Source organism: Carettochelys insculpta, chromosome 7, assembly GCF_033958435.1.
Source record: "Carettochelys insculpta isolate YL-2023 chromosome 7, ASM3395843v1, whole genome shotgun sequence".
Classification (NCBI taxonomy): domain Eukaryota; kingdom Metazoa; phylum Chordata; order Testudines; family Carettochelyidae; genus Carettochelys; species Carettochelys insculpta.
Window position 1 is genome coordinate 1,584,338 of NC_134143.1, and position 16,791 is coordinate 1,601,128.

The 16,791-nt window shown below is 49.3% G+C and overlaps 1 pseudogene; it reads left to right on the forward strand.

Moving 5' to 3' along the window:
- Positions 1 to 16,591: 16,591 nt before the first annotated feature.
- On the forward strand, positions 16,592 to 16,791 carry LOC142016256 (small nucleolar RNA U3; annotated as a pseudogene).

The following is a 16,791-nucleotide window of genomic DNA, read 5'->3' on the forward strand; positions in this document are numbered from 1 at the left end:
TTCAATTATCCCCATATTGACTGGGTACATGTCACCTCAGGAAGGGATTTAGAGAGAAAATTTCTTGATGGCTTAAATGACTGCTTCTTGGAGCAGCTGGTACAGGAACCCACAAGGGGAGAGGAAATTCTTGATTTAGTGCTGAGTGGAACACAGGATCTGGTCCAAGAGGTAACTATTAAAGGACAGCTTGGAAATAGTGACCATAACATACAAACATTTAATATTCCTGTGTTGGGAAGAACACCGCAACAGTCCAACACTCTGGTATTTAATTTCAAACAGGGGAATTTCACAAAAATAAGGAGGTTAGTTAAATAGAAATTAAAAGGTAGAGTAACTAGAGTAAAATCCCTGTGTGCTGCATGGAAACTTTTCAAAGACACCACATTAGAGGCCCAACTTCAATGTATACCCCAAATTAAAAAACACAGTAAGAGACCTAAAAAAGAGCCACCGTGGCTTAACAACCATGTAAAAGAGGCAGTGAGAGATAAAAAGGCATCTTTTAAAAAGTGTAAGTCAACTCCTAGTGACAAAAATAGAAAGGAACATAAACACTGCCAAATTAAACGTAAAAATGTCATAAGAAAAGACAAAAAAGATTTTGAGGAACAGTTAGACAAAAATTCAAAAAACAATAGTAAAGTGTTCTGTAAGTACATTAGAAGCAGAAAGCCTGCTAAAAGAGCCTGGGCGACAGGGACATAAAAGGAGCAATCAAGGAAGATAATGCCATTGCAGAAAAACTAAATGATTTCTTTGCTTCAGTCTTCACAGCTGAGGATGTTAGAGAGATTCCCAAATCTGAGCCGTCCTTTCTAGGTGACAAATCTGAGGAACTGTCCCAGATTGAAGTGTCATTAGAGGAGGTTTTGGAACTAACTGATAAGCTAAACAGTCACAAGTCTCTGGGACTGGATGGTACTGACCCAAGGGTTCTGAAAGAACTCAAATGTGAAATTGCAGAACTATTAACGGTGGTTTGTAACCTACCCTTTAAATCAGCTTCTGTACCCAACGATTGGAAGACAGCTAATATAACACCGATATTTAAAAAGGGCTCTAAAGGAGTCTCTAGCAATTACAGACTGGTAAGTCTAACGTCAGTACCGGGCAAATTCGTACAAACAATAGTAAAGATTAAAATTGTCAGAGACGCAGAAGAACATGATTTGTTGAGCAAAAGGCAACATGGTTTCTGTAAAGGGAAGTCCTGTCTTACCAGTCTATTAGAGTTCTTTGAAGGGGTCAACAAGCATTTGGACAGGGGGGATCCAGTAGACGTAGTATACTTAGATTTCCAGAAAGCCTTTGAACCAGTCTCTCACCAAAGACTCTAATGTAAATTAGGTGGTCATGGGATAGGAGAAAAGATCCTTTCATGGATTGGGAACTGGTTAAAAGACAGGAGACAAAGGGTAGGACTACATGGTAAATTTTCACAATGGAAGAGAATAACTAGTGGCGTTCCCCAAGGGTCAGTCCTGGGACCAATCTTGTTCAACTTCTTCGTCAGTGATCTAGAGAAAGGGGTAAGCAGTGAGGTGGCAAAGTTTGCAGATGACACCAAACTGTTGAGGACAGTCAAAACCAAAGCAGACCATGAAGAACTTCAAAAAGATCTCAGCAAACTGAGTGCTTGGGCAGCAAAATGGCAAATGAAATTTCATGTGGGTAAGTGTAAGGTAACGCACATTGGGAAAAATAACCCCAATTATACATACAACATGATGGGGGCAAATTTAGCTACAACAGATTAGGAAAGGGATCTTGGAATTATAGTGAATAGTTCTCTGAAAACATCCACGCAGTGTGCAGCGGCAGTCAGTAAAGCAAACAGGATGTAAGGAATAATTAAAAAAGGGATAGAAAATAAGATGAAGAATATCTTACTTCCCCTATATAAAACTGTGGTATGCCCACATCTTGAGTACTGCATGCAGACGTGGTCTCTTCACCTCAAAAAAGATATATTGGCATTAGAAAAGGTTCAGAAAAGGGCAACTAGGATGATTAGGGGTTTGGAACGCGTCCCATATGGGGAAAGGCTAGAGAGACTGGGACTTTTCAGTCTCGAAAAGAAGAGACTGAGGGGCGATATGATAGAGGTCTATAAAATCATGAATGGTGTGGAGAAAGTGAACACAGAGAAGTTATTTACTTGTTCCCATAATATAAGAACTAGAGGACACCAAATGAAATTAATGGGTAGCAGGTTCAAAACTAATAAAAGAAAGTTTTTCTTCACACAGCGCACAGTCAACCTGTGGAACTCCTTGCCAGAGGACGCTGTGAAGGCCAGGACTCTAACAGAGTTGAAAAAAGAGCTCAATAAATATTTGGAGGTTAGGTCCACAGATGGCTATCACATGTCACAGTTTTAGACAAAGGCCAAACCAACCACCCCCCTCCCACACACACACCAGCTGCACTTGACTTCTCTTTGCCAAAGCCTTCCCCACACTTCCTCCTGCCTGGATGGAGATTCATGATCTGCAGGGGGGCTGGTGCTACTGGGCTCAGTCATTCACAGCTCTGCCTGGTCTGTGTGACTCCACCCAGCACAAGCTGAGCTTCCTCCGGTGCCTTATAAGATCTAAACACCATCAAAGCTGGGCAGCCCCAAATGTTGGGGCTGGCAGGGGGTCAGGTGTGGGCAGACAGCAGAGCTTTATCTGATATTTTGAGGAAAGAGGTAGAAAGATTAGTGGTACGACTAAAGAAAAACAAATGCCCTAGAAATGATAAGATCATGGGAGAGATGATCAAATACAGCAGAGAAAGTATGAGTCAGGAAATACACCGACTATGTAACGTAGCATGGAAGGAAGGAAAGTCCAGTAAGGAAAGGACAACATCCGCGCTGGTGACGATACACAAGAAGGGAAGTGCACAGAAGGATTCCCTAACAAGTCACCGACGCAAGCTGCTGCTGCTGATACTGATGGAGAGATTGAGATCAAAGATAAAGGAACATTCAACAGGCAAGTAAGTGGGATTTGGGAAAGATAAAAGTACCATACAGCATATTCAGACACTAAGATTAATAGCAGAGAACACTCGCTGAAAGCACAAGGACATCTACAACTGCTTCATTGGTTGGGAAGGAGGCTGTTGAAGAGTTCCACCAGGATTTCAACAGTTTCCACCCCACCATCAGCCTTAGTCTGGACCAGTTCACACAAGAGATCCACTTCCTGCACACTACTGTGCAGATAAGCGACGGTCACATAAATACCACCCGATACCGAAAACCCACAGACCTCTATGCTTATCTACACGCCTCCAGATTCCATTCAGAGCAGACTACACGATGCATTGCGCACACCCAGGCACTAAGGTACAACCATATTTGCTCTGCTCCATCAGAGACAAACATCTACAAGACCTTTACCAAGCTTTCCTCAAACTACAAGACCCACCTGAGGAAGTGAGGAAGCAGATTGACAGAGCCAGACGGGTACCCAGAAGCCACCTGCCTCAAGACAGGCCTCGCAAAGAAAACAAGAGACCACCACTGGCCGTCACATAGAGCCACTACCTAAGGCCTCTCCAATGTATCAATTGTGATCTGCAAACCATCTTGGACAATGATCCCTCACTCCCACAGCCCTTGAGAGGCAGGTCTGTCCTTGCCTACAGACAGCCTGCCGACCTGAAACAAATCCTCACCAGCAACTATAGGGCACAACAGAGTAACTCTAAACTGGGAACCAAGCCCTGCAACAAACCTTGCTGCCAGTTGTGCTCGCAAATCTACACCATAAATATCATCACAGGACCGAACAGCAACCACACCATCAGCGGCTCCTTTATCTGCACATCTACTAATATAATATATGCCATCATGCACCAGCAACGCCTCACTGCGATTTACATTGACCAAACTGGAGCGTCTCTATGGCCGTGTCTACACTAGCCAAAAAGTGGCCATTTCAAAGTTTACTAATGAAGCGCTGAAATACATATTCAACCCCTCATTAGCATGCAGGCGGCCGCGGCACTTCGAAATTGACGCGTCTCACTGCCGCACGTCTCGTCCCGACGGGGCTGCTTTTCGACAGGACCCTGCCTACTTCGAAGTCCCCTTGTTCCCATCTGCTCATAGGAATGAGCAACTGAGCGAGCCGGCCTGCACAGTGACAGCTCACAAGGGCCCTTTCAGAAAGGAGCAAGAGGCAGCTGCAGGGTCACGGGGGCTCTGGAATTAGCTTGCTACCCCTCCCCCACTGCTCAGAATCCCAACTGGGCATCCCCTCTGCCCCTCCCCCACCACCCTGAACCCCAACCTGGCATCCCCCCCTCACACTCTGTCTCGCAGTCCCCACTACCCTGAGCCCTGGCTGGGAATTCCCTCTGACCCTGCTGCCCCTCACCCCCTGTCCTAGGCCCCTGCCAGATGTCCCCACAGACCCTGCCTATCCCCTCCCTCCGCTGCCTTGATCACGAGATTAACATGCCCCATGTTCCCTGGCAGAGGGTAACACCATCACCCGCTGCTGCAACGTCCTTCCCATGGAGGGACCCCAGCATTCTGCCTGCTCCTGAGTTCAGCTGCTCCAGCTCACCCAGAGCACATGGCCTTGCACCAGCAGCTGTCCTGTCTGCTCTCCTACCCACAGGCACAGAGCCCAGAGGAGCAGACCCCACAGCTGTCACCCCAACTCCAGAACCTTCTGCATGTGCAGTGCTGAACCTGCCCACCAGAATGACTGACCTACAACTCACTGCCACCCGCTCTGGGGCATCACCATATTAGTTACATGGCTCACATGTGCATCACCACTTTCTCTCACCTGAGGCAGCCCATGGCCATGGCTTCCTCCTTCAAATTCAGCCTCCAGGTCAGAGCTGTTCTTCTCAGCAGGTGGGAGAGGAGATGTTCGAACACTCTTTTGTGCCATTGCACACAGCCAAGCAGAGACAGCTCCAAATGCCCCCTCTACATTGAGAGCTTCCTGAGGAGCAGCCAAGCAGGAAGAGAAAGGGGGCCTGGTCTCACATTGCCTTGGAAGAAAAGGCTGCAGAAAAGCAACTTTCGGTGGAAAATGGGGGTATTGATCCCACTACCACTTGCACGCAAAGCAAGCGCTCTGCCATCTGAGCTAATTCCCCACAGGACAAGCAGAAGCTCTTCCCCAGTCACCTCATTGTTGAGTCCATCTGTCCCTGCCGCTCCCCTGGCTCCTTTCTTAAGAAGACACTTGTAAAACCAGTTCCTATCAGCTGGCTGAGCTCTTTAGACACAGCTGCTAACAAGGCCACGGTGGCGGTTTCAAGCTCTAGGTGAGCCCTTGGGGCATCTTGACTAAGTGGCCTGGCTGCTATGGATGGGGAGGTTCCAGCAGGCACAGGGAGCTGTGCAGGTCCAGTCTTGTGGGAGGGCTGTAAGGGAGTCCCTGCCTGCATCACAGTGCCACTGCCTGGGGGTGCTGGTGCCTGGCAGCCTGGCTTTGCAGAGCCTGGTGTCCTCTGACCAGGTTCCGCTGCCTGTATCACCTCCCTGGGCTCAGACTTTCATTGAGCTGCCTGGGCAGGTGATGGACATGCTATAGGGGTGGCTCTGTGAACTGCAGAGGTCTGTAGCACGCGCTGCTTTGGCAGACGCTTCATTTCTGAGAGCAGCTGCAGAGGAGATGGTGGACAGTCAGTGTCTGTGGGAGGAGGGGTTCACATTGGGGCTCTGGGGCAGATTTTTATGCTTTTAATTACTGGCCATGTCTGTGATTTATTTGTGGAGCTGTTCGGGGAGTGCCCCATCCGGGTGTGTTCACGAGCCAGAGCTGTTTGAACGCACCCACCCGGGCTGAGGGGTACGACCAATGACCGAGCAGCACCCACCCGGGCTGAGGGGTACGACCTGTGAACGAGCGGCACCCACCGCTCTCCAAAGGGAGAGGCTAAACAGGGGTCCTTCGCCATGTAATGTTGGGGCTTCCCTGGGCAGTGGGCAGCCCCTGGAGTAGGGCAGGGAGAGCCATGAGCAGCAGGTGGGGAGGCCTGGGGGGGATAGGGGAGAGAGCAGCAGATGGGTGGGCCGGTGGGAGGAGAGGTGGGAGCAGCAGGCAGACTGCAGTGGAAGAGGCAGAGCAGGGATGGGAGGAGGTGAACCGGGAGTGAGGGGAGAGCACAGGTGGGGCCTCAGAGGGAGGAGGCCGAGCGAGGAGTGTGGAGGGGACGGGGCCCAGTGAGCAAACCAGTGACACCCCCCCCCGACTCCTACAGAGCTCCAAGTGCTCAAATGAAGGTTCCACTTCTCGGGAGCTTCCAGCACTGGCAGCAGCTGTTTGTGAAGAGGGGCTTTGGGAGCCTGGGGGGCCCCAGTCTGCGTGTGCAGCCTGCACGTCCAAAGCGTCACTTTCACAAACTGCATGTCCACCATTATGCTAATGAGGCTCTGCATATTCATGTCAGCGCCTCATTAGCATCTGCCAAAATCCCTCATTGTCCTGCCCCTTCCAAAGGGAGGGAGTCGTGGAGATGTGCCCTGTTTGTGACTCTGGCATGAAGGGTGGAGTCACTGGCAGAGCCTCATCTTGACAGAGCTGAGCCATCCAGTGACAAGCAGCTGATCCATTGCACTGAGCAAAGGAAGAAGAAAGATGCGTGTGAGGATTTGGGGCCCCAGTTGCCCATGTAAGTTATCAGAGAAAGGCAGAAAATGGGCTTGTCTGCAACTTGAACCCAGGCCCTCTCCCAGCTGAAGGGAGAATCATACCCCTAGACCAACAAGCCACCCTGGAAAGGCCTCTTCCACACCTGGATTTGAGCAAACAGCCAGTGCTCATCTAAGTGCTGCTCCCAAATTCACCTTTCCAAGGGCATTCCCAAGTTCTCTTCACAGTCCTGAAGCAAGAAACCAACTTCACACTCTGGACAGTTCACAAACGACACAGTGTGGGAGAAAAACACAGGAACATTTCCAGAAATTATACAGGAAAATACCCCCAAGAGACCCTGCTCCAGGAGGTTACACAACGGAAGTTACAGCTGTTTGGGTGGATCTGCAGAATGAACGATGAACCAGCAGTCACGCCCCTGGTATTTGCAGTAACAGACTATTTCTGTAGGAGAGGCAGAGCCCACAGAGACTGGGGAGATGACGCAGTAGATGGGTGCAGAGGTCGTTACGCAAACTGAGCCACTCCACACGGAACAGGGAAAGATGGAAGGAAATTGTGAGGGAGGTGTCGGGCAGCAATGGGCGCTGAGCTCATGGCTGTTGTTGATGATGACAGGCTCTATGAATTAGCTGGTTAAAGCAGGTGCCTTGTAAAGAGGAGACCCTACGTTCCACTCCCACGATTGCCTGGGTGTTGGGCTTTGCTGCACTTGGCTTTGGCCACTATCAGGCCACTTGCCTTTCTGATCCTGTTCTGTGACCCCTAAGGGCTGTTCTGATGGTTTACATCAGGCAGGAGCAAACGTTCGACATCAGCACCCACTTTTTCTCCCTGCTATCAGCGGAGACCCCCACCCTGGAAGGGATGAGCTGCGCTCCCTTGTTGAGCACAGGGGGGCTGGCGGGGGAGACAGAGGACGCCGGCTGTGTGTGAGTGCCTGGGTCAGTGTTTCCCAATTTTACTTGGCCACAGAACCCTTTTAAACTTGAAAGAATTTTACAGAATCCCTAATAACCCCTAAACCCCTCTCAGCCCCAAATCTGCCCCCCCATCCCCAAGCTTAACCTCTCTCAGCACAAATCTGACACCCTCATCCCCAGGCTTAACCTCTCTAAGCTCCAAACGCTCCCAAATACCTCACCCAATCTGAGGCTTGAATGTACCTCTGCTCCTCCAACTCTAGTCCGGAGGGCCCGACGTAGGACAACGCAGAACCTGCCTGACTCCCATTCCAGCAGTGGCAGAGGAGTCAGCAGTGGCAGCATCCAGACCTGCAAATGACTCCTTAAGCCCCGTGCAGCTCTGGAGCCACAGGTTGCTGACTCCGACCGGGGAACCCTGACTGTCACTTTGGGGAACACCGATTGGGGAACACTGGCCGTGTGAGAGGTGACAAGTAAAGACACGTCAGTGACAAGACTGGAGCTGAACTGAGATCTTTGGGAAGTGGGTGGAAGACGTCTCTGGTGAGCCCCAAAGTAGCAGTGCTGGGACTTGAAGCCTTTCATCGGAGCAGGTGTTTACTCCCTGGTGTGTGAGGGTTGCAACCTGGCACTTAGGGAACTGGCGTTGGGAGGGATTAAAGGTCTCAGTGTGCGGAAGTTGGTGTCACGCTGGAGAAGTGGTTCCATCTAAGGGTGGGCAGTTTGGACTCCCCGGAGACGGAGTAGAGGGAAACTGGGACAATGTAGAAAGGGAACTCCAGACAGTGACCACATGGCCCTATGGCAAACACTAGGCACCAGTCTCTGGGGATAGGGGAGCTGCTCTCATGTGTCAGGGCTTTTCCGTGATAGGGGGCTGCTGCCTTATGATGAGGCCCCAGAGATGGATGTACCACAGTGAGAAGAAGGGGAGCAGAGAATGGGGGATCCACAGTGGGCGTGTGTGCTGAGAATAGGGGCCATGAAACCTCCCAGGAGGGAGGCCAGGGAATGCAGCAGCCGCCCCATGGCAGGGGTCCCTCGCAGTGGGGCTGTCATGTTGGGTAAAGGTGCAGCTGTCCCGTGGAGGAGATTCCCCATAGCAGGAGCTGCCCCCTGAGTTGTGACATGCGGGTGAATGAGGCAGCTGTCCCATGGAGGAGTTTCCTGGCAGCAGAGTGACGGGCGGAAATAACAGCCTAAACATGTGACAACTGTGGCAGCACCAGTGAGGGAGTGGACAGAGCTGAGGTCTCTGGAGAGTAGATCCCTGCTGTGTGAAGGACCTGCCCTTCCATCTTCCCCAGCACTCCCAACAGGCAATGCGCATTACAGTGACTCTGGTGGCATTTCAACCCACAGCCTTTGAATGACTGGCCTTAACTCCACACAGCCATGGCAGCTTAGCAGTCCAACTTGTTTTCCATTGCACCACAGAGCCCTGTGTGCTATACAGCACATCCTCTCCTCTGGCATTCAGACGCCAGGGGCACCCAGTATATGGGGTCTCCTCCCTGACAGTCCTGGCTAAGAGCCATCAACGCACCTCTCCTCTGGGGACTTAGCTCATTCTTTTGTGCACCCAGCTGGGGTTGTGCCCTTCACAGCACAGTGACACACCTCTGAGACCCCAGAATTTAGGAAAACAATTCAAAAATGAGATTGAGCCATGCAGGGCCTAAAATTTTCAAGAGACAGACAGACAGACAGACAGCTATTATTTTTTATGTTCCTTTATTGTTCCGGAGTCTCAGGGTGGATGACTTCTTTGTTTCGGTCTTCACTGACAAGTCTGAGGAAGGATTGCCAAACATAGTGAATGCTAGTGGGAAAGGACTAGGGTTAGAAGTTGAAATATAAAAAGAACAAATTAAAAATCACTTCAAAAAGGAGATGTCTGCAAGTCACCAGGGCCTGATGAAATGCACCCTAGAATACTCAAGGAGCTGATAGAGGAGGTATCTGACCTTTAGCTATCATCTTTGGAAAAATTATGGGAGACAGGAAAGAGTCCAGAAGACTGGGAAAGGGTAAATATAGTGCCCATCTATAAAAAGGGGAATAAGAATAACCCAGGAAACCACAGGCCAGTCAGCTTAACTTCAATGCCAGGAAAGATAATGGAGCAGGAAATTAAAGAAATCATCTGCAAGCACTTGGAAGGTGGTAAGGTGATAGGAAACAGTCAGTGTGGATTTGTAGACAACAAATCACGTCAAACCAATCTGATAGCTTTCTTTGATAGGATAATGAGCTTTGTGGGTAGGGGAGAAGTGGTAGATGTGGTCTACCTAGATTTTAGTAAAGCATTTGATATGGTCTCACATGATATTCTTATCAAAAAACTGGGCAAATACAACTTTGATGAGGCTACTATAAGGTGGGTGCATAACTGGCTGGATAATCGTACTCAGAGAGTAGTTCTTAATGGTTCTCAGTCCTGCTGGAAAAGTATAACAAGTGGGGTTCCGCAGGGGTCTGTCCTAGGACCGGTTCTGTTCAATATCTTCATCAATGATTTAGACATTGGCACAGAAAGTACGCTTATTAAGTTTGCAGATGATACCGAGCTGGGAGGGGTTGCAGCTGCTTTGGAGGATAGGGTCATAATTCAAAATGATCTGGATAAAATGGAGAAATGGTCTGAGGTAAACAGGATGAAGTTAAATAAGGACAAATGCAAAGTGCTCCACTTTTGAAGGAACAATCAGTGTCATACACACAGAATGGGGAGAGACTGTCTGGGAACGACTACAGCAGACAGGGGATCTAGGGGTTCTAGTGGACCACAAGCAAAATATGAGTCAACAGTGTGATGCAGTTGCAAAAAAAAACGCACATGATTCTGGGATGTGTGAGCAGGTGTGTTGTGAACAAGGCACGAGAAGTCATTCTGTTCCTCTGCTCTGCGCTGGTTAGGCCTCAGCTGGAGTATTGTGTCCAGTTGTGGGCACCGCAGTTCAGGAAGGATGTGGAGAAATTGGAGAGGGTCCAGAGGAGAGCAACAAGAATGACCAAAGGTCTAGAGAACATGAGCTATGAAGAAAGGCTGAAAGAATTGGGCTTGTTTAGTTTGGAAAAAAGAAGATTAAGGGGGAACATGATAGCGGTTTTCAGGTATCTAAAAGGATGTTATAAGGAGGAGGGACAAAACTTGTACTTGTTAACCTCTGAGGATAGAACAAGAAGCAATGGGCTTAAACTGCAGCAAGGGAGGTCTAGGTTGGACATTAGGAAAAAGTTCCTCACTGTCAGGGTGGTCAAACACTGAAATAAATTGCCAAGGGAGGTTGCGTAATCCCCATCTCTGGAGATATTTAAGAACAGGTTAGATAAGTGTCATCAGGGACGGTCTAGACAGTACTTGGTCCTGCCATGAGGGCAGGGGGCTGGACTCAATGACCTCTCAGGGTCTCTTCCTGTCCTAGCACTCTATGATTCTGTGATCAGTAGATGCCAGTAAATATGCATTTCACTCCAGAAACTGAAATTCCGGTTTGGAATTACTGAAGGGCACAGACAGGGCCCAGAGGAATGAGGCGACGGGAGCCCTTGGCAGAGTTGGATTTCAGGCTGTGGAGTTCTGAGGGTTCCAGATGTGCTCTTGACAGTTTTGGTTTTAACGGTTACAAAGTTTGGAGTTTGGAGTGGGTGTCTGCTGCCGTTCAGTAATTACTGTCTGAGCACCGTATTGTCTCACCTCCTACCATGCAGAGCTTCCCACGGCTCTGCCCATTGAAATGGATAAAACCTTTGCAGCTGGGAGCGTGTCAGGAGATAAACGTAAAATACTATAAATATTAATTCTGTCAGAACTATATATTAAATTCACTGAATTCTGCCTAGGGCTGAATATCACCCCTTAGACACACCCAGTTCTGGCAGCTTATCAGGAGTGGGGGATTCTGGTGTCCACGTTCAGCCCCAGTGACCTGCCACAGCAGCACAAGTGGCAGATTGCAGTCTGGGCGCCCAAGTGTGGTCGGCTTTTCCCCAAAGCCCCCAGGGCTACAATGACACCAGCTGGCTCTGCCCACTCCAGCCAAGAGCCGAGTCAGTTCCGGGAAGGGGAATGCCCAGTATTTTCTGCAGGCCGGGCCTAGTCTGAACTGAGGAAGCTGAAACTAGCCCTGTTCCCCAGCCCAGAGGGAGCCAGGGCTGCAGTGAGCCCTGTGAAAAGTCTCCAGGAGGAAGCGACGTGTCCCGTCTGTCTGGAGCATTTCAAGGACCCCGTGATTACAGAGCATGGGTACAACTTCTGCCCAGCCTGCCTCAGCCAGTGCTTGGGGGGGACGATCCAGCCCCCTCCTGCCCTCAGTGCAGAGAGACTGTGTGGCAGAGACACCTCCGGCCCAACAGGCAGCTGCAAACGTAGTGGAACTGCTCAGAGGGCTGAGTTTGCTGGCAGTGAAGGGAGCCGGAGGGGACGGGGTGTGTGGGGAGCACCAGGAGGCTCTGAAACTGTTCTGTGAAGAGGATCAAAGCCCCATCTGTGTGGTCTGGGACGGACCCTGGGCTCACCGCGCTCACACGGTGCTGCCCACAGAGGAGGCTGCCCAGGAGCACAAGGTCAGGAAATTCAGTCTTACATTTCAATCGAATCACTGGCTAATTTGATTGACACTTTGGGCCGGAGGAGAGGAAATTGGGAACTGGAGTTGCTATCAGTGATTTATATCATAGAATTTCCTGATATTACCTGTGTTTCCATCTCAGTAGTTGTGAGAGACCCTGAGGAGACCTGGACTTTGTGCAACACACTTATACACTTATACACACCTACACTTATACACCCTTAACTCCATCTGCTGGGCAGCAAAATGTGAGGTGAATTGGTGTAGTGATTGTGACCTGTGGTAGGTGGTGGAAAGGCTTCTAACCCCCAGTGTCATGGGCTCACATCCCATCCTAGGCAGTTTCTTTCTTGCATCGATATTGATTCTCTCAGCCAATACAGCAGGTATCTCCCAGCTTGCACTGGTGTCTTGGCCTTTGGTAGCACACGGCTGTTCTTGTTCTCCGATTTGGTCGAAGCAAAGACAGTGCAAATGGATAATTCCATCCTCTTTGGAGTGTGGCAGAGGATTTTCTTCTCTTCATTTCTATCCTCACCTGCCCAAGGAGGAGAGAAGAAAACTTTTCCCCAGCTGACTGTCCCCCTTCAGTGCTCTGCAGCTTCAGGGCTTTCTGCATTCGCTCCAGCTGTGCACTGGGCATGTACATGAGCTATGATTACCCAGGGGACGGTGAGAAATGTGGAGCTCGGTGCTCATCCGACTCACTTACACAAGGACAAGAGATGGAGAGTTCAAAAGTGTGATGGGAAAAGTGTCATTGAGAAGGGGAAGGTGATGGTTTGTGTTAAATAAACCTGGGGCTGCCGGAGGGGAGGTGGCAGCCTGGCTGGGGTGTCTGTGGCTGTCTGCAGGGCAGGCATGACGGTGACCCCCTGAACAGTATGGAACATACATGCTATTGGGAGAAAGCTTTTGCACATGCTGGGGACAGGAGCGGAGCAGTCACTGAAGCAGGCAGCTTGTGCGCCATTACCTGTGCAGGGGCTCAGAGCTGGGTAGAGCAGTAAAGGTGGAACAAGCCTGCACTGCTGTGAGGAAGGGACACTGAGGCAGTCCTACTGAGGAGTTTAACTCAGATTGCAAGAGGCAGAGTCCTGAGCTCTGTGCTTTACACCAGAGGACCGGCTGCTTGTGTATCACTGACTCTTCTCTCCCCCAGCTTACACGCTGCACTCTGCCTTTAGGGCTTGTTTGCATCTGCTCCCTCTCCTGGGCCTGGCAGGGCTGTGACTGTGCTGCTGGACCTCCTGTGCACTGGGGATGGAGCCTGGGAACACCACGTCTGCCTCTCCTAAGTGCTGTGGGTGCAACCAATGGCAAGAAGAGAATCCATTGAGGGTCTTGCATTTTGCTGTCCTGGTTTGTTGAAGGGGTCCCTGGGCGGTGGCAGGAAACATTGAGCAGATATGAACATTGTTGGTTGGAAGGTTTGTCTCTGTTTCTCCTCCTTGTGAGAAAGGCGAATTGGAGAAGCTGTTGCACCACTGCTACTGATGAAGTATTTAGAAGTTCTTCGTGCCCTTTGCTTGCCCGTTCTTCGAAGGGAAACTTGCTGATGCACTGGCTCCTGTGAACACTTCAGAAAAGCACCAAAATGTCAGTGTGTATTTTCTGCAGTGTCGTGGTTAGCACATGGGTCAAACTTGTAACTAGTCGCTTGTTCTAAGCCAGGTAGAAACAGTCCTGCTTCCTCTTCTGTGGGGCCAACTCATTTCTGGAAGAATCCTTAAGAGCTCTGCCTTCTTCCTCATTGGTTTTTTTTTTCCTTTCATAAAACTTTAATATCTAAGGATGGGGGAGAATAGGAGCCAATGGCTACGTCTACACGTGAAGCCTACATCGAAGTAGCCTATTTCGATGTGGCGACATTGAAATAGGCTATTTCGATGAATAACGTCTACACGTCCTCCAGGGCTGGCAACGTCGATGTTCAACATCATCAAACAGCAAACCCCTGCCTAAGACTCCATGTTAAGTCACCTAAATTGTTCTGTCCCAAATCAGGCCTAGTTGGTAGACAAACGACTGGGGGGTCCCAGCCACCGTTCCCTTTTTGGTGCCTTACAAAAAGAGACTTGGGGAGAAAAATCACCTACTTGAACAAGTTCCATCTTTGTGCTGCAGACGCCGTCGGTGTTCCCTGTAAGCTGTGGGCTCCTGCGAGTGCTCAGCAGAGTTTCCAATGCTCCCCAGCCCGTTAGCAGAGCATCCCCAGCTCGGTTTCTTGTTTCTACTGATGGTGCACATTTGCTCACACCCGAGTGTGCATAAAATGCATTCCACACCTGCATGGAAAAGGTCAGAGGGAACATTGACCCCCAACTCCTGGGACCCGACACCATTTTCATCCCAGCCCTGAAAAATGTTCTCATCAGATTGGGTTGGGCCAGAAAGAGCCGGATCATCGCTTAGTAAATAATATTTATAGCCCAAGGCAAAGGGCACAGACCAGGCTTTCACCATTTGGGGCTGGAAGACCATGAGCATCAGGATGCCTGAGCTGGGTCTACAAGAGCCTAAAAGATGAGTTGCCTTGATTTTAGCCAAATACGACCACCACCACCAGCTTTGGCTGAATTGGAAACACCACCTGGGAAGTGAGACTAAGACCTTGTCTATATTACACCATTAGGTTAACGTCAGCTGCCCTGCACTGACCGAGCTGTGGAAGTGACAACGATTCCTCAGCTCTCATCCCCTATTAGCCCTCCTCCACTTAAGATACCTTGATGACATCTTTATGATTTGGACTCATGGTATAGAGACGCTAGAAGAATTCCACAGAGACTTTTACAATCTGCACCCCACCATCAACTTATGCCTCGATTACTCCAAGCAAGAGATACATTTCCTGGACTCTACAGTACTAATCAAGGATGGTCTGATCAGTACCACACTGTACCGGAAACCCACCGATCGCTATACTTACCTACACGCTTCTAGCTTCCATCCTGCACACATAACGAGAGCCATTGTTTACGGTCAAGCCCTTAGATACAATTGCATTTGCTCTGATCCAACTGACAGAGACCAAAAACTACAAGATCTCTACAAAATAATCATAAACTTGAATTACCCACCAGGAGAAATAAAAAAAACGAATTGACAGGGCCAGACGAATACCCAGAGACCAGCAACTCCAAGAGAGGCCCAAAAAAGCCAAGAACAGAACACCACTGGTCATCACCTACAGCCCCCAAGTCAAACCACTGCAACGAATTATTAAAGACCTACAACCTATCCTTAATCAGGATGCCGCACTCCAGAAGGCCCTTGGTAACTGGCCTGTTCTCTTCTCCAGACAACTTCCCAACCTGACGAGGATTCTGACCAATATCTACAGTCTAGCCCGCAGGAACACCAGTTCTGGGACTTTTCCTTGCAACAAAGCCCACTACCAGCTTTATCCACATATCTATTCTGGAGATACCATCACTGGACCTAACCAGATTATTCACAGAATCACAGGCACATTCTCATTTTCCTCTGCTAACATCATTTATGGCATCATGTGCCAACGATGCCCGGGTGCTTTGTATATTGGACAGACTTCAAACTCTCTGCGACAAAGAGTTAATGGGCACAAAACAGACATCAAAACACTCCTGATCCACAAACCAGTTAGTCTACATTTTAATGGAGTGGGCCATTCTGTTAATGAGTGAAGAGTTTGCGTCTTATTGACGAAGAATTTTCAGTCTGCTTTGGAAAGAGAAACTGCTGAACTCTCTTTCATATTCAGATTCCACACAGTAACACTTGGTTTCAACGAGGATGTGAATTTGCTGGGACATTATAGGGGCTCTTTTGCATACTTGGTTTAATCTAATTCTTGACCCTCACCCCGCCCTGCCCCTCTGCTCTCTGATTTGCTCACCTTGATAATTTTTTTCTGATTTGTCAACCTTGATTACTGTTTTTGGTTCTCTGTGTCTAAAATATTGAGTCTGTTCTAGTCTGGCTGCGGTCTGAAGAAGTGGGTCTGTCCCACCAAAGCTCACCTCATAAATTCTTTTGTTAGTCTTTAAAGTGCTACTTGACTGCTTTTTTGTTTTCATTTCCATTGGTGGCTGTTGATTTCAGTGCCTCTCTACTTTCCTTTTACATCACCTGCACAGCTGGCAAGAAGGAACTAACCTGTCAGAGTCCTCTGTGCCTGATACCTGTCACATGAGAGCCTGTAAGAAAAGTGGCAGATTGGGGAAGTAAAAGGGAGAGGGTTTGATTGACTCCAAAGGGTGCTGTATGCTAATCAGGAGGGGTGTGTCTGCAAACAGCCACGTGCGACCACCTCTGATACACTGCGTCCCAATGCGGGTGAATTGGGCTTCAGCGAAAGGGGTGGTTGGTTTTAGACTTTTGTCCCTTAGTTCAAGGAGGGTGGAAGCAGCTGTTTGAAAACGTTCCCCATGGGCAGGAAGCTTGTGCCTGTTCTGCTGGGTGTGCAGCTGAGGAGCATGCGGTTATGATTGTACTTTTAGGAATCATTTCTGTAGGTTGTAGTTAGAGAAGTGCATGTGGGTGTTCTTGGTCTTGTTAACCCGGGTGATGATTTGAAGAGTTCTCTTCGGAGCATGAAGTAAGCAGGCACTGCTGCTGTTTGCTCTCAATGATTGTTTTTGTTTTCTCTTGGAAGCAAGAAGAAGAGAACCTAGTCTGAGTGGG